Below are 19993 nucleotides of genomic sequence, written 5' to 3'. Positions count from 1 at the left end.
CCAACTTTAGTCATAACCCGTCAATAATTTTTTAATATCATGTTATATATCGCTTTTAGCCGGATTTCTCAATGGTGAAGAATCACTTAAGAATTTAATAATTCTCGTATCCGAATCCATTTTCAGATATTCACCAAAATTGAACCAATTCTTCCTTGTCACACAACCAACCTCTCCCACCAAGTTTCGTCCAAATCCGTCCATAACTTTTTGAGATATCCTGCTATATGTTGTTTTTGGCCCCCATCTCCCAATGGTGAAGAATCACTTTAAAAATTCTAGTAGCCGGATCCGAATCTGGATTTTCACCAAAATCTAATCATTTCGTCCTTGTCACATATGCTATATCTCCAAATTTCGTCCGAATTCGTCCACAGCTTTTTGAGATATCTTGTTCACAGATAAACAAACAGACAGGGGTGAAAACATAACCTCCATCCACCTTTGGTGGTGGAGGCAATAAACTAATCTCGTGGAAGCTTTCTAGTGCTGATCAAAAACAAATAAACTAATTTCTATTTCCTTCACACTTGCATATGTAAAATATAGATGGCCTTGAATGCCCTCCTCTGCTCAAGCAGGTCCATCCTGCACCCAACCAGGTTCTGTGCCTTATGAGTCATGTTAAATGCCAGACATATCATTTATACTGTACGTTAGGGTTTGGAAACGAAAGTATGACGTTATTTCCTTTTTCACCCCTTACGTTAATAGGTAATTTAGGTTGTAAACTGTTTCTCCAAACAATTAGCTCAATGGATCAAGCAATCCAGGTTTGACTCACAGCCAATTTGATGGCCTTGATGGTACTGCTTATTCAACAGAACCTGCGTTAAACGGATGTATTGTGTTAGAAGGCACGGGTTCATTTCCCAGGCCATGGCCAATGCGCATGACATGCTATTGGCAGTGATGGTGCATGCGAGATTCATGGGATTTCTTCGAGGACAGCAAGCAATTAAACTCACAAAGAAACCAGTGGACAACCGAGGCTCTTTGCCTTGTATGGCCAAGCAAGTCTCCCAATAAGCTCATGGTTAGATCAAATTTACACCGAGCATGGGGCATCTACTATGAATAGTGGGTAGCTGCGGTAAAATTCAAAATAAAACTAGAAAGAGCAATCAGAGATTGCAAACCCTCGCCAGGATGTATTTTCAGTTGTTTTTAAGGCTTTTGTGTTAAAACAAATATGGCAGCCCAACCACGTGACCGATGACGTCATCATTATTTTTTTTCTCCACTAATTTATTCCTAGATTATGCTCAAGAAATTTCATCTAGATCGGATGAAGTTTTGTACTTGTCGAATTATGGCGTCATAATGGAGGCACCTATGACATCATCATTCACATATTTTATTCCCCATGGAGAGTTCTTTACAATGAGCCGTCTCAATTTTTTCTATGCAGCCCTTTCAGAGATATAGAGGTGCAATGTTTTCGGTTTTTCCAAGATGGCGACCGAACCACGTGACCAATGACATCATTTTTTTTCTCCACCAGTTTATGCCGACATGATGCTCAAAACATTTCATCTTGATAGGATGAAGGTTTGTACTTGTCGAATTATGACGTCATAATGGAGGCACCTATGACATCATCATTAACATATTTTATTCTCAATGTAGAGTTCTTTACAATGAGTCATGTCTCAATTTTTTCTATTCAGCGCTTTCGGAGATATCGAGATGCAAATTTTTTCGGTTTTTTCCAAGATGGCGGCCGAACCACGTGACATATGACGTCATAATTATCATTAGAAACATCATACAGGTGGAGTTGCACCTATGGTGAAAATTTCCTGTCAATCAGACGAACGGTTGCAGAGAAAATCATATTTATTCTTTACAGACAAATTCTTTATTCTTTACTTTACAGACATCTTTTTCTTTTTTTTCTTTTTTTTTTACAGACAAACAGATAGACAAACAAACACTCAAATGCAATACCCTCTCCTCAGGCGAGGGTAATAAAGGAAAGAGGAAATAAAGGCCAGGGTAGTATACTGTGATAAAATAGAAAAGGGGAGATTAGGTTGGGAGAGGGTAGGTGTAAGAGGAAGGAAGTTGGATGGAGATTATCTTCGTTTTGCATACCTCATATGTAGATATCATACCTAATCCATTGATATTTGCATACCTCTCATCAGCACTCGCAGCCTTCAGATGAGCCTCGTTTAACGTTTAATCACGAATTCACAGACAAGTGCCAGATACAGTGCTCATCTGTACAACAAATTACTAATGAAGATTCTGAACCAGTTTCTTGCACAGAATCTTTTTCCATTTCAACAGATATGGCTCTTTTGAGGGTATGGGGAAGGTAGGGAGTGATCAGGGGTTTCAAACAAATCAACACATTTGAGATATTCTTCCACTTGGGCCTCAAACATGTCAAAAAAGCATGGTGTTTTGCAAAAAAAAGAAAATAACTAAAATGCCGGTCCAGAAACACTAGGCAAGTTTCAAGAAATTGACATGTTTTTTAATGCAGCTGTGCAAAATGTATGCCGATGGCTCTTATTCCACTTTTAGTGACTTTCCAAGTGTGAGGTCAGCACACTGTCTGCAGATTTCGGCTCTTTTGGCTGTTTCATTCCCGCCTCGTCGTGCCAAGTTTTCTTCCAGAAATGCCAGATATTCTTGAATTCTGCCTCGTGACAAGTGAGGCTAAAACAAGAACTGCAAGTTTTCTTTTCCTTTCAGTGAAACAAATGAAAGCTATACGATATATATAAGGATACACAATGTGTTTTTATTCCATAAAAGGTGTCGATTGATTATATTTTACACTCGATAATCATTTTTGATACCTGAGTTTGAGTCTTGAGTAATACTGGGGAATTAAACAAACGACTACGGGATTGATTTTTTTGGAACTTTATTTTTTTTTGCAATGCAGTATTCATTTAAAAAATGTCTGCCTGTTTGAATCATGTTTTCGGCTTAAAAGCCAGTATGGTTGGACTCCGTGTTTTACTGAGGTGTATATATTTTGATTACGATTATTGCTATTAGTCTGCATCTGTTGTGACGTTTTTCTTAAAGACCGCTATATCGAAAAACTTCAAACTTCACAGGGTTGTTACACTTTGCATGCTTTGTCGATTATAGCTTTATACAGGGAATTGACAGGATAAAAACAACACCTGTGATTGTAAACAAACTATATTTTAACAATCTGTGATATGAACTCAATCAGATAGACTCCATATATTAGTATCTTGTATCTTGTCCTTCAGAAGGGAGGCACCCATGAAGGCATCAAATCAATGGCATCAAAGGGAGGTGCTAAGTGCTGTAAGCTGAAACTGTAAGCGTGTTATTCATATGAAGGGGTGCCAATTTGATTCATACAGCTGCATGAAGAAGTAAATATATTTTATTTGCCAGATGTGGGGCGCCCCATTATATGAACTTTTATAGAGCATTACTGGGTTCCTCCTCAGAACACAAGGGTAGACCAGCATGCACACGAGATTTTTTTGAATGCCCCTTATTTTGTATTGTTTGGCATTTTCTACAAGCTATGGAATGTCCCTTCTTTTCTATACTTTGCGACATGGCACATACCCTTATATAAAGGGGCCTTTTCTATGCCCCTAGCATTTTACCCAATAATTCTCAATGATGGTCGGATCCAGATTTTGCCAAATGTGGAGGGGATTATGTTGTAGCTTTTGCGTATCAATTGCCAGAGGCCGCTTTATCGCAAAAATTTACTTCTTCTTCCCCTCTAAATCAATGTTAAACTGTCACCTAATCTAACACAATAATGGCTGAAGCCATAAAGGTGATTCCAACGAGAGGACGTTATGTTGTCTTTGGCCTATTGCACCCAACCCAAAATATAAAAATCAGATATAACATTTAGCATTTTTTGAAAATAAATCGAATGTAAACGTGGATTCAATCAAAACAAGCCAGGATTTTGGGAGGGTGGGAAAAATGGACAGAACCATTCCAAAAGCGATACATATCCACCCCTCCCCAAAATTAATTGAAACAAGTATAAAAATAATTTAATAACATAAATTGATTTCAAAATATATCAAAATATATACCAAAATATCAAAATATATAAAACATTAAGCGTTTTATTATGAAAAAAAATCCAACATAACTGTGGACTCAACCAAAACAGACCAGGATTGTGGGACGGGGGGAGGGGGAGGGACAGTACCATTCCAAAAGCAATAATATCTCTCTTCCCTTCCTCACTACTCCCCCCCCCCCCCCAACCATGCCCTAAATTATTTGAGACAAGTATTAAAGACAAAGGGATAGAATCCATACCAAAATAGTAAAATATATATATGACTGTAGGCGTGTTAGTATTAAAAGAAATCGAAGATGATATTCATTTCGCCATTTCCGTATAAGACGTGGAAATCCAAATATTGGACAACCAAAAGTCAGGATGGGGGGAGGGGGGTGGGATGTACAACTTTCAACAAGCTGTTTCATGCCACGTACGCATGTGTAGACAAATTCTGTCTGCTGTGGTTTGCAACGTCTGTTCACAACACTGTGGTTCAAAAAAAAACTACTCAGATTGGATTTCAATGGACGCACAAAATATCTAATTTATGAAAGAAAAGAGCACAGAAAAAAAACAGAATAATATTCAAAAACAAGAAAGAAAAAATGCAGCAATCCGTGCCGTGCTGTTTAAACGTGCTAGTTATAATGCAGTTGAACGTGCTAGTTATAATGTGAATCCAGAGAGAAACAAGAGATGAATATAAGAATTAAAATATAAGAATATAAGAGAGTATACGAATATGAGAGAGAAAAAAAAGCAATTAAAAAAATTATTAAAGCATGTAAAAATGGGGATGAAATCCATACCAAAATAATAAAACAGTAAGCGTATTAAATTGGCTAATATTCTGATAAAATATTGATAATTATCTTCAAAAGAAGTCACACAAATACAAATCGCGACACTAACTGATGGGAAGCTCTAAATTTCCTTGACGAGCGATTGTGAAGCCGACGCTGCCATCTTTTAGTCCCCCAAAAACGATGCTGCTCCAGCGGAGGATATGCACTGATATCTGTATACTATCTCACTGATCTGTATATGTGTATTTTGCGTTCTTTATTAACTATTTTATATATTACCCCTAAAAAAACAGAAACCAGAAAAAACAACATTTTTTAAAAATGTAAAAACATAAAGGGATGAAATCTCAAAAAAACAACCAAACAACATAGGAATGACACCACAATACGACATCACAATCCTCTTATGGATTACCATCATGACATATTTTGACGTTTTTCAATCACAATCGCCCAACAAAAGTAAAACGTCTAAAGATGTCAGTACGAACTGTATGCACCATGGCATGGAGTCTACCAGCGTCTGGAATTCTGCAGTTTGGATGCGGTACCATTATTCTGCCAGAACGTCAATCAAATCACATCTGTTTGATGGATGTGGAAAACGCTGTCTCAGGCGTCGTTCTAGAATATCCTATAAATGCTGAATTTGGTTCAGATCGGGTAACTGAAAAGGCCATGACATTTGGATAACATCAGTGTCAAGTTCATCAAACCATAATGCTCTGTGGATGTGGGCATTGGGGGTCTCCTCTTGCAGCCATGCTAGTCCTAATTTATAGGCAACCAGATCTGTGCAGCATTTTTATACATGACCCTAAGCATGCTGGGATGTTATTTGCTTAATTAACACATGGGCCACACTGTGTGGAAGATATTTCTTGGTGTCCCTCATTAACCCAGGTGTTTTCATTTGTTTGTCTACCACCTGTATATCTATTGTATGTTTGTGTATAGGCTGAGGGTTTGCTTCCAGTCTGCTGAGATGTGCCAGCAATGACAAACCCAGAATATACATTGCAGAGAATCTGCCTTAGACAGACACGATGGCAAACTATGGTAAATGGATGGATGGATATAATATATACGGTACATATTTAGCATAGTCTTGATAAAGCTTGTCAAAGGTTTGTCAAATAAACCAACTTGAAGACCAAAATGCATGCTGAACAAAAGAAATCCCATTTCCCAATCGCAAAATAAAAATATGTATTTTAAAATGCATGGCCAAACAATAAATGCCATAACAATTTATTTATTTGTAAGCAGCATGTGGCTGTTGGCTGCATCATTTTCTGGGGGTGCAGATGTGCCGCTGATGCAGTGAGTACCAGTCAGCTGGTACTCGTTTTGCCAACCTCAGAAGGATGACAAAGCTGAGTCAACCCACCTGGTGTTAATTCAACGGCACGACAGGGGCTCGAACATCAAAACCCTAAGATTTTAACCTCGACTGTTAAGCTAACATCAGGCTTCTGTAATGCTACAATGGCGGAAAGGCCATACTGTATGTCCTTACAAGCTACACCTAATGCGTTCACTGTTGAGAAAAGCCTTTTTGTTAAAATAAGATTAAATCCAAACATTAGGACAAAGCTGAGCACATGTATTTCAGGGCAAACACAAAGCACATGGTCACACATTGCTTGTCAAACTATATATTTGCATCTGCCCCTCTGGGCTGAAATTCAGCCATACATACAAGAAATACATGCATCTTGGCCCGAAGTCGAACATACATCGTCATGCAATAAATCCTTGTTAGCCCATTCCCCACCTTGCGGTACGCAGGGTTTTGCAATCACTTCTGTGTGTCTGTCTGTCTGGCGGGTGTGTCTGGAACTTTTTTACTATTTGAGCTTTTGTCATCAAATTTTCACCAAAGCTTTGTTATGATAACTAGCAACGGTACCTGCCCTACGGGCCGGGCTTCAATTGGGAGGCCCAAATTAAAAGGCAAAATAGCAGAAATTTAAGGCTTTTTTTATTTCAAACGATTTATATAAACATCCGTTAAATCATATCACACGCAAATCATCAAAATCTAAACAGTATTTGTAGAATTTCAATAAAAGCCACATCACTGTTCATATCGGTAAATATTATTCCATCGTGTTTGGAAAAACTGGAAAATTGGAAATTGGAAAATTGGGAAAAAAAAATGGAAAAACAATATAGCCAATTTTACTCCAGGAGGTCCCAGGATTACCCACACAAAATTTTGTTGCGATCGGTTCAGCCGTTTTTGCGGTACCTCGGAACAGACAGACAGACAGACAGACAGACATTTGGTGAATTATAGTAATATATCGAGAAGGCAAATTAATAACTTGGTCAAAAGATTGCCTAAGATCGTCAATTTTCATGCAATTGACCAGAAATTTTAAGAATTTGCATATTGGGTCACTGAATTGGTTCACCAATCAAAAGCTTGAATCTGATTTTTTAAAAATCAAAGGTCAAAGGTCAAGGTTGCATAAAATCATCAATTTTCATCTGATTGACTTGACAGGTGAGTGGGGTTTGCATATTGGGTCACTGAAGCCTATTGCTTCTGAGGTCAAAAGGTCAAGGTCGCTTAAATCGTCAATTTTTTTTAGCTGTTACCATCATGTTTAGTATGCGGAAGAAGAAGAAATCTGAATACAAAGCAGATGCAGACGGGCTTTGCATTTTCAAATGCTTTCTAGTTGAGGCGTAACGATTACAGCATCCGCTCTGAGTCTGGGAGGTCAGTGGTTCGAACCCCAGCCGAGTCATACCAAATACTTTAAAAATGGTACATGCTGCTTCATTGCTTGAGGCCTCAGAATTTAAAAAGGATAGAGCATGGACAAACAACCGTAGGTTTCCAACCATGGCACAGGCTTTGATCGGCCGATTGGTCTCCTTCTGCATTGAGGTTCTCTGTAAGGGAACTCGTATTATATTCTTGGGTAAAATGGCAGGGGCATAGAAAAGGCCCCTTTATATAAGGGTATGTGCCATGTGGCAAAGCATAGAAAAGAAGGGACATTCCATAGTTTGTAGAAAATGCGAAACAGTACAAAATAAGGTGCATTCAAAAAATCTTGTGTGCATGCTGGCCTACCCTTGTGTTCTTGGGAGGAACAAAGTAATGCTCTATAAAAGTTCATATGAAGGGGTGCCCTGCATCTGGCAAATAAAATCCATTTACTTCTTCACGCAGCTGTATGAATCAAATTGGCGCCCCTTTATATGAACTTTTCTAGAGCATTACTTGGTAATCTCGTAATTTCGAGTGCGTGAAGCGCACTCTAGGTCCAATTATCCCACTCGTGACACCAATTTGTTGCGGATCTCCCGAAGCCCGTTCCACGTTACAAAGGGGCGATTAAACCCCCTTTTCCCCCTGGGTCTTCGTGTCCACGAGGCCGAATCGCCACTTTCGCAGCAAGCGTGAAAAAGGGTATCGGGTCGACGCCGCACGTACCTTTAACCCACGCTGCCACGAAAGCGGGGACCGGACCTCGCACGAGCCACGCTTAATCGAGTACGCCCGAGCGGTATGCGTATCACGTGACTCGTGCCATTACTTTTATGGAACCCGATTTGAGCGGTTCTATTCGTACCATGCGAGGCCAATTAATGGAAGGGACGGGCATGGTCAAATAAGAGGAATAACACAATTTATTACACAATGTTCAATAATCAAGATGAAGGAAAGGGGACACAGAGCAGAAGCTTAACCAATTTAACTTAATCCCAGACACAGGGCCCACTCACGCACATGGGGAGACGAAGAGAAGAAGTTCGCGTGCCAAACGCGCTTTGCCGTCGGTCGCTCCGGGGCAGCTCGCCCGGCATGGCCCTCTGGTGGTCACGGCACGTATGCAGGAGAAGGCAGGCAGGAGGAAATCGCGCATCTGTGGCCTGGAACGGTCGTCTTCTCGAGCGCACGATTAATACAGCGCAGACCGCAGGGCACGGGGCACGGGGCAAGTTCGTATACCGCGCGGCTATTTCAGTGATCAAGTCCAACACTCCGATTCTGAACGGTACTCCAACTCATGGGCTGCGCGACTCTTAACTCAACTCAACTGCCTGTGCACACGACTCTGACTCAATCAATGCCTTCCCCGAACTCAACTCGACTCTGACTCAGGCGAACTCCGAACTCTCAACTCAACGCGAACTCAACTCCAACTCAACTCGATTCTCTCTCAACTCATCTGAGGTGGGGGGCTCGGAGCAGGGTTTTATGGCTCCGCCCCGCCCTTACTCGAATGTTCCAAGCCCCACCTCTCATCGCCGTGGTTAGCTACTCCCCTCGAGCCCTGATTGGCGGCTCGTTGCTTACCGGCCACTCCTCCTGCAGCTCCTCTCTTCGGCCTCGCTAGACTTGTTCAGGCCTGCCATGTGGCATACTAGCGCCAAAAGACCGCCCTACTCACGGGCCTGCTCAACGCAAAACTAACACAGGAAAGGACTACGCTTACATTCACTAAGAAATAACTGAACTATCGTGAGGCTACATGTTGTGGTGCGTCTACCTACGAGGGGGATTTATCCTTTATTCCAAAACCGTAACAATATATATATATATGTTGTAACACTTCCGCTGAACTTGGGGACTACTAAGAAGAAGACCTTTGTTGGTCGAAAGCTTGTCGAAAATTAAAGATCGACGTCCTGAAGCTACGTCCGCGTCTGATTTAATCTCCCGATTATATATATATATATATATATATATATATATAATTTTAAAGCAAAAACTATCGCACTTTGGTGGAATTTGTTTTGAAAGCTATTAACTAGATCTATTGGCCGATGTATATTCCGAGGTTCAGCTAGTTTCAATGTATAATCCTTGAGATATGAGCGCCAACACATTTTGGGCAGACGGATGGACGGGCGGACGGGCGGACGGACACCAACGTGATTTCGAGGGTTTTCTAAATAAAACTCAAGAACGTGGAAATAGACGTTGCTGAAATTTGGAACATATTACCTCAACGTGCAAAGCATTTACTTCTGAAATTTGCAGTAAATTTTCGTCCAGTCGAAGCCGAGAAACGTATTTTCAGTTCCCATGTTAAAGGTGCATACAGACAACCCGTTCTAAAAAAAGGAAAGGGCGCTTTGCGCCTCCCTTTTATTATTACCTTGTGTGAAATATCAAAGAGTTCTAATAATTTCAGTGACATGTTTTGATGTTGGATAAGTGCTAGGAATATTCAGAAATACGACAAAGCATTTGAATTATTGTCGTGTAAGTGAACAAGGATCTGAAACCACTTGGTAACTGAATTGTAACAAAGTTGAGTTCCAAATTACAAACAATGCACTCAGCAAAATAATGATAAAAATGACTACTTTGCATTTTTATAAATCGAAATGATACACTCAACGTCATTAAATGTTACACAAATGTAAAACAGTGCAGTAATAGAAACAAAATTTAAAAAACCCATCATATCATGCAGAGGGTCTTTGTTCACTCATCCATAACTTGGAAGAAAACTTTTTTTAACAATAGAGGAATCAGTGAAAGCATCCATACACATATCATGTACTGTACTTGAATTTTATATTTTAATATTTTGTAACAGCAAAGGAAAGTCTAAATTAGAACTTTAACCAATATGACAATGAAATTCAACCCTTTTTGAAAATCTCAGGCCGGAAGCTGTTGCCATAAATGAAGGGAACAGCTGCGATAAGTTCTCGCTCCCACAATAGCCGAAAATATCAAGCACTGAACTTGGCTTGAGGTGGTTAAACACCGCAAACCGTTATGAATTGCGTCACGTGTTTGAGAGAAGGCGATAAACTCAACGGAGAGCTATTTATGAATGCTTTGTTATGACGTTTCTTCCGGCCTGTGGTTGGTGTAACCGACCACATCTCTAGGAGGCAAACCAGTGACCGGATGACAAGCACCACTGACCCACATGACATCCGTGCTGTCAAAATTTCAGATGTGGATATGATAATCGCCTTCCGGTTACACTCAAATGATCAGTTGTATGCTATATTCAATACTTTTACCATTACAATCATTATTAGTACGCTGCCCGGAGGGGACTATAGTTTTGTTCTCCGTCTGCCCGTCCATCTGTCTTGCCCCACCTGTGGTTTTTCTGTACTTTTTGTCTGCACCTTTTACCATGCTCAACTGAAACTTGGTGCATGCCTTTATTATGATAAGTTACAGAACAAGTTTTCGATTCAGGGCAGTTTGCCAATTTTTCACATGGTTATTGCCTTTTGCTTGGAACATTCATTAGAACGGATAAGGGGCATGTATTGCAAAGTAATTCTCCCTCTTGTTGGTCATTATTTGTATCCCTGCCTGTTGTAACTTTATGTATATGTGTGTGTGGCTCATTGGTTCTTATCTCCATATGTGGGCTTCAGAGGGTGGAACAGAGTCCTCCCAGGTCTCAAAGTATCCAACACCATTTCAGTAAAGGATCATGATTCATGGACCACATTGTGAAGTTTTCTTGTGATCAAGGTTTTGTTCCGAGGACTCATTTCAGGATTGTTGCTCAGCCAAGGACAGCTTCCAACTATAGTTCGTTTTTTTTTGTATTCTTTGCGTTAACTTTTTTGTTGGTATTCTTTTGTGAAGAGTTGGTGAGTTATTGCCGGCATTCTAAACAAAATACAAAGTCCAGCCATCTGCAGGCAATACAGCCCCTCAATGAGTGGCAATTAGTCTAGATTGGTTCCAACTTAGAAATGCTTCTTGACTTGTGAATACCTTAAAACTCTGTTAAGAGTACAGGCTTCAGAAATTACTAATTCCTGTGTGAACCTTGATTAGGATGTCTTCTCCTATAGGAGGTTATACATGTTGTAGGGTTATACATTTTGTAGGGTTTGATTCTACAATTAGTGCCTCCAATTTTTAATGGTACCGCAGAGTTTCTTAGACTCTCGAAGAGTAACAACAACAACAACAACATGCATTTTAAGGCCATTTTCCCTGCTAGAGCGGGGGTTAGCCTTGCGGTCCCCATGACAATCTTCTCCATTTTGCCCTATTTTCTGCATCTCTCCTTGTTAACCCCCTTGCCCGCATTTCTTCTTCCACCATCTTTAGCCAAGTCTTTCTCGGTCTTCCCCGTCCTCTACTTCCTTCTACATCAATTTCCATCACTCTTCTCAACCAGTCACTTTCATCCTTCCTCAACACATGACCAAACCATCTCAGCCTGTTCCTCTTCACAGCATCAATCACAGGCAATATTCCCATCATCTTTCGCAATTCATCATTTGTCTTCCTCTCTCTCAACGATACTCCGCACATCCATCGAACCATTCGCATTTCCACCCTTTCCAGCCTTCGTTGCTGCTCTACGTTCATTACCCATGTCTCGCTCCCATAAATCATAACACTTCTCACACATGCAGCATACACCTTTCCCTTCAGCTTCAGCGACACTCTCCTCCTCATCAGCACGCCACTCAGTTCCCGAAACTTCTTCCATGCACATCTCACTCGAGCAACCGTTGCCGAGTCTGATCCACCTTCTCCATTCAGCATGTCTCCGAGGTAGCAAAATGTTTTCACACCTTCCAGCTTCACGCCGTCTCCAAGATCCAACTCAACATTTCCTCCATCTGCAGCTCCCTCTGTGCACACCTTACATTTGAATGTAGCTGCCACACTGGTAAATGACCCTCTCAGACCACTACATTTTTGATGAACCCACTCAGCGCACATTGTACATTGAATGGAGTTCACTCCGACACCCTTCCTGCACACAGCACACGGCCACTTCCCAGTTCTTTCCACCTCACCACATGCTTTACCACTTGCCATCACCTTCGTCTTTCCGATATTCACCTTCAGACCTTTTGTCTCCATACATTCCTTCCACTTGTTCATCTTTTCCTTCAGTCCATCCATACTTTCCGCAATCAACACCAGATCATCTGCATACAACAACTCCCACGGTAAACCCTCCTTTACGTTCTGAGCCAGCACCCCCATCACAGCTACAAATAGTAGTGGACTTAGTACCGACCCCTGATGCACTCCCACCTTCACCTCAAACTCACCAGTGTTCCCGTCCTTCGTCCTTACAGCTGTGCGCGCTCTTTTGTACATTGCCATCACTACTCTGATCAACCATTCCTCCACTCCTAACTTCCTCAATGCCCATGTCAATACTTTGCGTGGAACCCGATCGAATGCTTTCTCCACATCAACAAACCCAAGAAACAACTTCTTCCTCTTCTCCATGTACTTCTCCTGCAACTGCCTCACAATGAAAAGCGCGTCTGTCGTTCCTCTTCCTGGCATAAATCCAAACTGCATTTCGTCGATCTTCACTTTCTTCCTTATCCTCCTCTCCAACACCCTTTCCAATACCTTCATTCCATGCTCCAATAACTTTATCGCTCGATACGAGCCACACTCCAGAGGGTCACCTTTCCCCTTGTATAGAGGGATGAGGGTACTCAGTTCCCAATCCATTGGAATGCGGCCTTCTTTCACCACCAGATTACAGATCTCTGTCATTCTCTTCACACCCCAACTTCCTGCTGCCTTCAACATATCTCCCACAACTCCCATCGGCCCTCCCGCTTTTCCACTCTTCATTGCTTTTATCGCTTCCTCAACTTCCTTCTCAGTTATCTTCTCTGCCGGTCCTAAAACTGGGTTACTCTCTATGTTGCCATCCCATTCATTCTCTGTATTCAACAGCATTTCCATATATCTTTTCCATCTTCCTTTAATTCCATCTGGGTCGACAACGATTTGTCCCACTTCATCCTTCAAGCAACTCACCCCCATCACATCACACCTCTCTTACGCTATGTGCTTTGCAATCCTGAATACTGCTTTCTGACCTTCTTCGGAATCCAAGCGTTCTCCGAACATTTTCCTACATGCCTCCTGCGCCTTTGCTACCTCTTTCTTTGCAGCCTTCCTGGCTGCCTTATAACTTTCATGCTCTGCTGTTTCTGCTCCCGTACCCTTCGCCTTCTGCCACTCCTTGAACTTCTTCCTCTTCTTGTCAATCCTCTTTCCAACTTCATCATCCCACCACCATGTTTCCAAGTGCCTTGGTGGTCCTTTTGTCCATCCACATACCTCACCAACGGCTCCCAACAGACTAGCTTTCATTGACATCCAACTACTTTCAAGCTCAACCACATCATCCTCTACCCTACTCAGCCTCTCTTTTAATGCCTCCCTTACTGTCACCTCTTTCAACCTCCACACCTTCATTCTTGGTTGGTACTTCACCCGCCGAGCTCTCCTCGCACCTTTCACCCTTATGTCGCTGACAAACAAGTGGTGCTGTGAAACAGCCTCCTCCCCCGGGATCACCTTTGTGTCCCGGAGGTGCCCCCTATCTCGCCTACGCACCATCAGGTAGTCAACGGTTGTCGTCGACCCACCTGACGTGTATGTAACAAGCTTATTATCCTCTTTCTGGAACTGAGTATTACAAATTAACAAATCAGCTCCATCAGCAAACTCCAAAATCCTTTCACCTTCTCCATTTCTCACACCATATCCGTAACCCCCATGAACTCCCTCAAAACCATCCATACTCCTTCCCATATGTCCATTCAGGTCTCCTCCCACCACAACAACTTCCTCATCTTTCACGTTTTCCATCAGCTTCTCTATCGCACACCAGAACTTGTCCTTCTCTTCATTGCTTCGACCAACCTGCGGAGCATATCCTGAGATGACGTTCACCAAGAGCTTTCCAATCATCATTTTCACCATCACCAACCTATCACTCACTCTCGTCACACTCACCACACTGTCTAGAAACTCCTCAGAAAACAGGACACCAACACCATTCATGCCCTCCGGGCACCCTTGCCACACAAACTTGTATTTCTGTCCCTGCCTACCCTTTACCATTCTCACACCACTTCCCTTCCATCTCGTCTCTTGCACACAACATATGTCCACTCTTCTTCTGACCAATACTTCCACCACTTCTCCTGATCTCCCTGTCATTGTCCCTACATTCCATGTCCCAAACCTCAGAAACCGATCTCCACTTCGGGCTGCACCCTGCCAATATGTAGTTGTAATTGTCATGGTTCTCTTTTTGAGGCAATGTTTTTATGGCCGGATGCCCTTCCTGACGCCAACCCTCTTAGTCGTCTCTTACGACACGCAGGGATACGGTGTACCTATTCTGACCAGGGTACACACTGAGAAACGTTTAAAACATGGAAATTCTGGGGGGGGGGGGGGGGGGGTGGCGTCAGCATCACGGCTGCGGTTTAAACATATTCCAACAATATCCAAACAGAACCATGAAAACCATGAAAAACAATCTGGGAAAAGTCTCCAAGCGAGAACGTGGATTTGAGAAGGAAGGAGCAGAGGCGGAAGAGAAACGAGATACAGGGGGCGGGGCACAAGCCGAGACGAGGAGGAGAGCGAATAAGCACGTGTCCGAGAGGAGAGAAAGAATCAATATAGAATTATTTGTCTAGGGTGGTGAGGTGAGGGGGAGAAAATAAAATAAAAGAAACAAGCAATACAGCGAAGGAAATAACCCAAACCGACAAAACACCGACGGGGGGAGGGAAGCCCCAAGTTACCAGGCCACGCACGAGGTACGACTCAGAAAACGATTAACTACACACAAGTTTGTACGAATTACAAACCAATACCAACCAGAAACACACAATAACACGTACACAGCAAAATAACCAGTGGAAATTTGACAAAGACAAGAATGGGAAAACACTTAAACTTCGATGCCGTGGAGAGCTCGAAGTACGCTTCACTCGCCCGAGGAACCGGAAACCGGAAAGGTTTCTCGAAGAGTAACATTCGACCTAAACCAACATTAGACCATTAGACAACCATTACACCATGAGACATTAGACAACCATGAGACCATTAGACATTAGACCAACCATTAGACCTAAACCAACATTTACAGTTGTGGCCAAAAATATTGGCACCCTTGTCCTTTTTTCGAATAACTCACAATTTTCTCGAAAAATAAGTTGAAATTGACAAAAGTATTTGGTCTCCACAATTCTTTATTTCACTGTTAATATTACAGAACCTTTGTTTTTGATTCAGAACTTAATATATTCTTTTAAATCAGGAAATAAAAAGAAATGGAATTGACAAAATTATTGACACCCTCGACTTAATATTTGGTGGCACGGCCTTTGGACAAAATAACTGCAGTCAAGCACTTCCTGTAGCCATGAATGAGCTTCCTACACATATCCAGTGGCAGTTTGGCCCACTCTTCTTGTGTAAACTGCTCCAGTTCTCCCAGATTTGAAGGTTGCCTTCTCCCAACTGCTGTTTTCAGATCTCCCCACAGGTGTTCAATGGGATTTATATCTGGACTTATTGCTGGCCACTTCAGAACAGTCCAACGTTTCTTGAACCATTCCTGGGTGCTTTTTGAAGTGTTTGGGGTCATTGTGCTGCTGCAAGACCCATGACCTTCGACGGAGACCCAGCTTTCTGACACTGGGTTGAACATTGCGCTCCAAAATGCCTTGGTAATCTCCTGATTTCATGATGCCATGCACACATGCAAGGCACCCAGTGCCAGAGGCAGCACAGCAACCCCGAAACATCACTGAACCTTCTCCATGTTTGACTGTAGTGAAGATGTTCTTTTCTTTGAGGCTTCATTTTGTTTTCTGTAAACACAGAGATGATGTGCTTTACCAAAAAGCTCTAATTTGGTCTCATCTGTACACAAGACATTCTCCCAGAAGGATTTTGGCTTGTTCAAGTGTGTTTTGGCAATCTCCAGTCGGGCTTTCTATGTCTCTCTCAGCAGTGGGGTCCTCCTGGGTCTTCTACCATATAACCCCCTTTCAATGAGTTGGCGACGGATGGTGCAAATTGAAACTGTCGTACCTTGTGTCTGAAGGTCAGAGCTTGAATCTGTTTGGGAGTTGATTGAGGTACTTTCTCCACCATTCAAACAATTATTCGCTGCAATCTTCATTCAAGTTTTCTCTTCCAGTCACATCTAGGAAGGTTGGATACAGTGCCGTGGGCCTTAAACTTCCTGATAACATTGCATACGGTGGACACAGGAACATCAAGGTCTCTGGAGATGGACTTGTAGCCTTGAGATTGTCCATGCCTTGTGACAATCTTGTGTCTGACCTCCTGTGACAATTCTCTGGTTTTCTTTCTTTTTTCCATGCTCTTTTCCTTTTTCATCTTTTCATGAAATCTTCAGCTTTTTTCATCTTCATCTTTTGTTTTCATCTTCATCTTTTTCCATGCTCTTTTTTCCATGCCATTCTTTTTCCACACATAGTGAAACAAAACAGCAGAATGACTACTTTTCTCCATTCAAACTGGTTGAATGAGTGATTTTTATATTGCAGGCACCTGCAGCTCACCATCGATGAGTTCAACTCTAAGTAAAGGAGAATCACCTGCTTGAAATCTAATTATTTCTAACAACTTCTAAAAGGTTGTCACGGCCATTTTAGGATTTGTGTTTGGAATAAGCTAAGATTTAGTAATTTTTTCAACTTTTTTGTTTTGTTCCACTGCAAACCAAAGTAATACATAAACTACATGACCAAAGGTATGTGGACACCCAAACATCATACATCTCATTCCAAAATAATGGGCATAAACATGGAGTTGGTCCTCCCTTTGCTGCTATAACAGCCTCCAGAGCTCTGTGCGGTCAGGGCTCTGTGTTGAGGTCAGGGCTCTGTGCACGCCAGCCAGGTTCTTCCACACCGATCGCGACAAACCATTTCTGCATGGACTTCGCTTTGTGCATGGGGGCATTGTCCTGCTGAAACAGGAAAGGGCCTTCCCCAAACTGTTGCCACAAAGTTGGAAGCACACAATCGTCTCGAATGTCATTCTATGCTGTGGCGTTAAGATTTCCCTTCACTGGAACAAAGTGGCGTAGCCCGAACCATGAAACACAGCCCCAGACCATTATTCCTCCTCCACCAAACTTTACAGTTGGCACTATGCATTCAGGCATGTAGCATTTTCCTGGCATCCGCCAAACCCAGATTAGTCCGTCGGACTGCCAGATGGTGAAGCGTGATTCATCACTCCAGAGAACGCGTTTCCACTGCTCCAGAGTCCAATGGCGGCGAGCTTTACACCACTCCAGCCGACGCTCAGCATTGCACATGGTGATCTTAGGCTTGTGTGCGGCTGCTCAGCCATGGAAACCCATTTCATGAAGCTCCCGACGAACAGTTGAGCTGACGTTGCTTCCAGAGGCAGTTTGGATCTCGGTAGTGAGTGTTGCAACTGAGGACAGGCAATTTTTACGCACTACATGCTTCAGCACTCGGTCCTTTTCTATGAGCTTGTGTGGCCTACCACTTCACGGCTGAGCTCTTGTTGCTCCTGGACGTTTCTACTTCACAATAACAGCACTTACAGTTGACCGGGGCAGCTCTAGCAGGGCAGAAATTTGATGAACTGACTTGTTGGAAAGGTGGCATTATATGACGGTGCCACGTTGAAAGTCACTGAGCTCTTCAGTATGGCCGATTATACTGCCAATGTTTGTCTATGGGGCTAAAATAGCAGAATCCACTAATTAGAAGGGGTGTCCGCATACTTTTGGTCATGTAGTGTATGTGGATGACAAAATATTTTTACATTTCAACAATTTTCTGGAAGAAATGGTGCATTATTTGAAAAAAGTGCAAGGGTGCCAATATTTTTGGCCACGACTGTATTTAAAAAAAATTCTTCCTGCGCTCCCAATTTCTGAGCTGTATCTCAGAGCGGGCTAGCAGTTTTGGAATTCGATTTAACATCATTAATCTGGATTTAAATTATGCAAGGTTGACTCTTTTGACCTTGACCTAATCTTTAAGGTCATGACCTAATTATAGACATTTTAACATTTTTCACCAAAAGCGATGAAAGGTTTGTCCGATCGGAATTAAATTGTCATCTCTAGGTAGCCTAGAGCAAACGTAAAGATCATACCCCATCCGACTTATAGGTCAAGGTCAAATGGCGGTGTGAAAAAAATAACGCATTTTTGTCATCGCTCAATTTTGCCAAAATGGAATCTCAAAGATCGCCTAGCCTTCAAACATGTTCTTGCATCATAACAGTGTACCTGTACTGAAGTTGTGCACCTGATATTTATTCTGTATCATTGACCTACTTTTTTGGATTATCACGTAATTAACAAAAAAACACCTTTTTGATCATAACTTGAATAAGCTTCCTCCAATTTTCATGATGTTGAATTTTATGGATAGATTGTAGTTGGGGACACATTTTCTTCATTTATACTGTATCCACAAATGTTGAAGGTCAGGATGATATGGCGGTCAAAAATAAAAAATGTTATCGGATCACAGGTGCCTGCGAAGGCTTTGTGATCACAGTTATCTAGTTTAATTGTACAGCTTTTAATAGTTATCACATAAGCAAACAAAAAATAGCATGACGACTATACTGTACTTAGCTTCCAAACCAGTCAAAATCAATTCGTTATATCATGTAAGAATTTATTTTTCAGCAGTACTTGCCATGTTGTTCGCATGTTGTTATGTGCGAACATAAATAGGAAAGTTCAGCAAGAAACCTTTTTCATGTTCCCTACTAGAATGAAGTGGTGTAGGATTTAATTTTTATTATCAGGAATAATGGGAAAAAAAAACATTTAAGGTCATTCAGTATGAAAAGTATCATCAGCAGCTCTTTCGATTCTTAGAATTTCATTCAGGACAGATATTATCTATTGAAAACTTGCAAAAGGATTTACTTTCAGCTAAATAGCACAAAATGAGTAATTGCCATTTAGATCGAGTGTGAATGTATTGAAATATGATCTGTGAATGTATTGAAATATAGAGGTTGTAGTGATACTTTTCCTCGGTCCAAAAAACGTACTTTGAGCTATTAAAACATCTGTTAAGCTTTGCAGTTCCATGAATTTGCAGATGTTTTTTACAATGATTATAATTTTCAGTAAAACCCACCTTGCATACTCTGGCTTGTACATTTTTAGCACTTGGCACTCACTATTCCCACGTTTGAGTGACACCTGTATCGCACCCAATCAGGGTGGTCCTTTGCCTCTTAGTTTGTCAACGGTTCCTGTCTGTGGGGAAAACTCCACGTGACCGGAAAGTTCCGTTTGAGGAATGTGGTATCAAAGATACCACAAGGCCATAATTCTAATATGTG

General features: G+C 41.7%; 1 protein-coding gene across 1 annotated transcript in view; it reads right to left on the bottom strand.

Annotated features, from left to right (window-relative positions):
• Positions 1-19993, bottom strand: part of LOC137421766 (transcription factor HIVEP2) — a 132881-nt gene that overhangs the window by 56046 nt on the left and 56842 nt on the right. The window lies entirely within an intron of this gene.

This window comes from Myxine glutinosa, chromosome 2, assembly GCF_964187855.1.
Source record: "Myxine glutinosa chromosome 2, kmMyxGlut1.1, whole genome shotgun sequence".
NCBI lineage: Eukaryota > Metazoa > Chordata > Myxini > Myxiniformes > Myxinidae > Myxine > Myxine glutinosa.
Note: the sequence above shows the minus strand (reverse complement) of the source record. Positions and strands in the feature narration are given on the sequence as shown.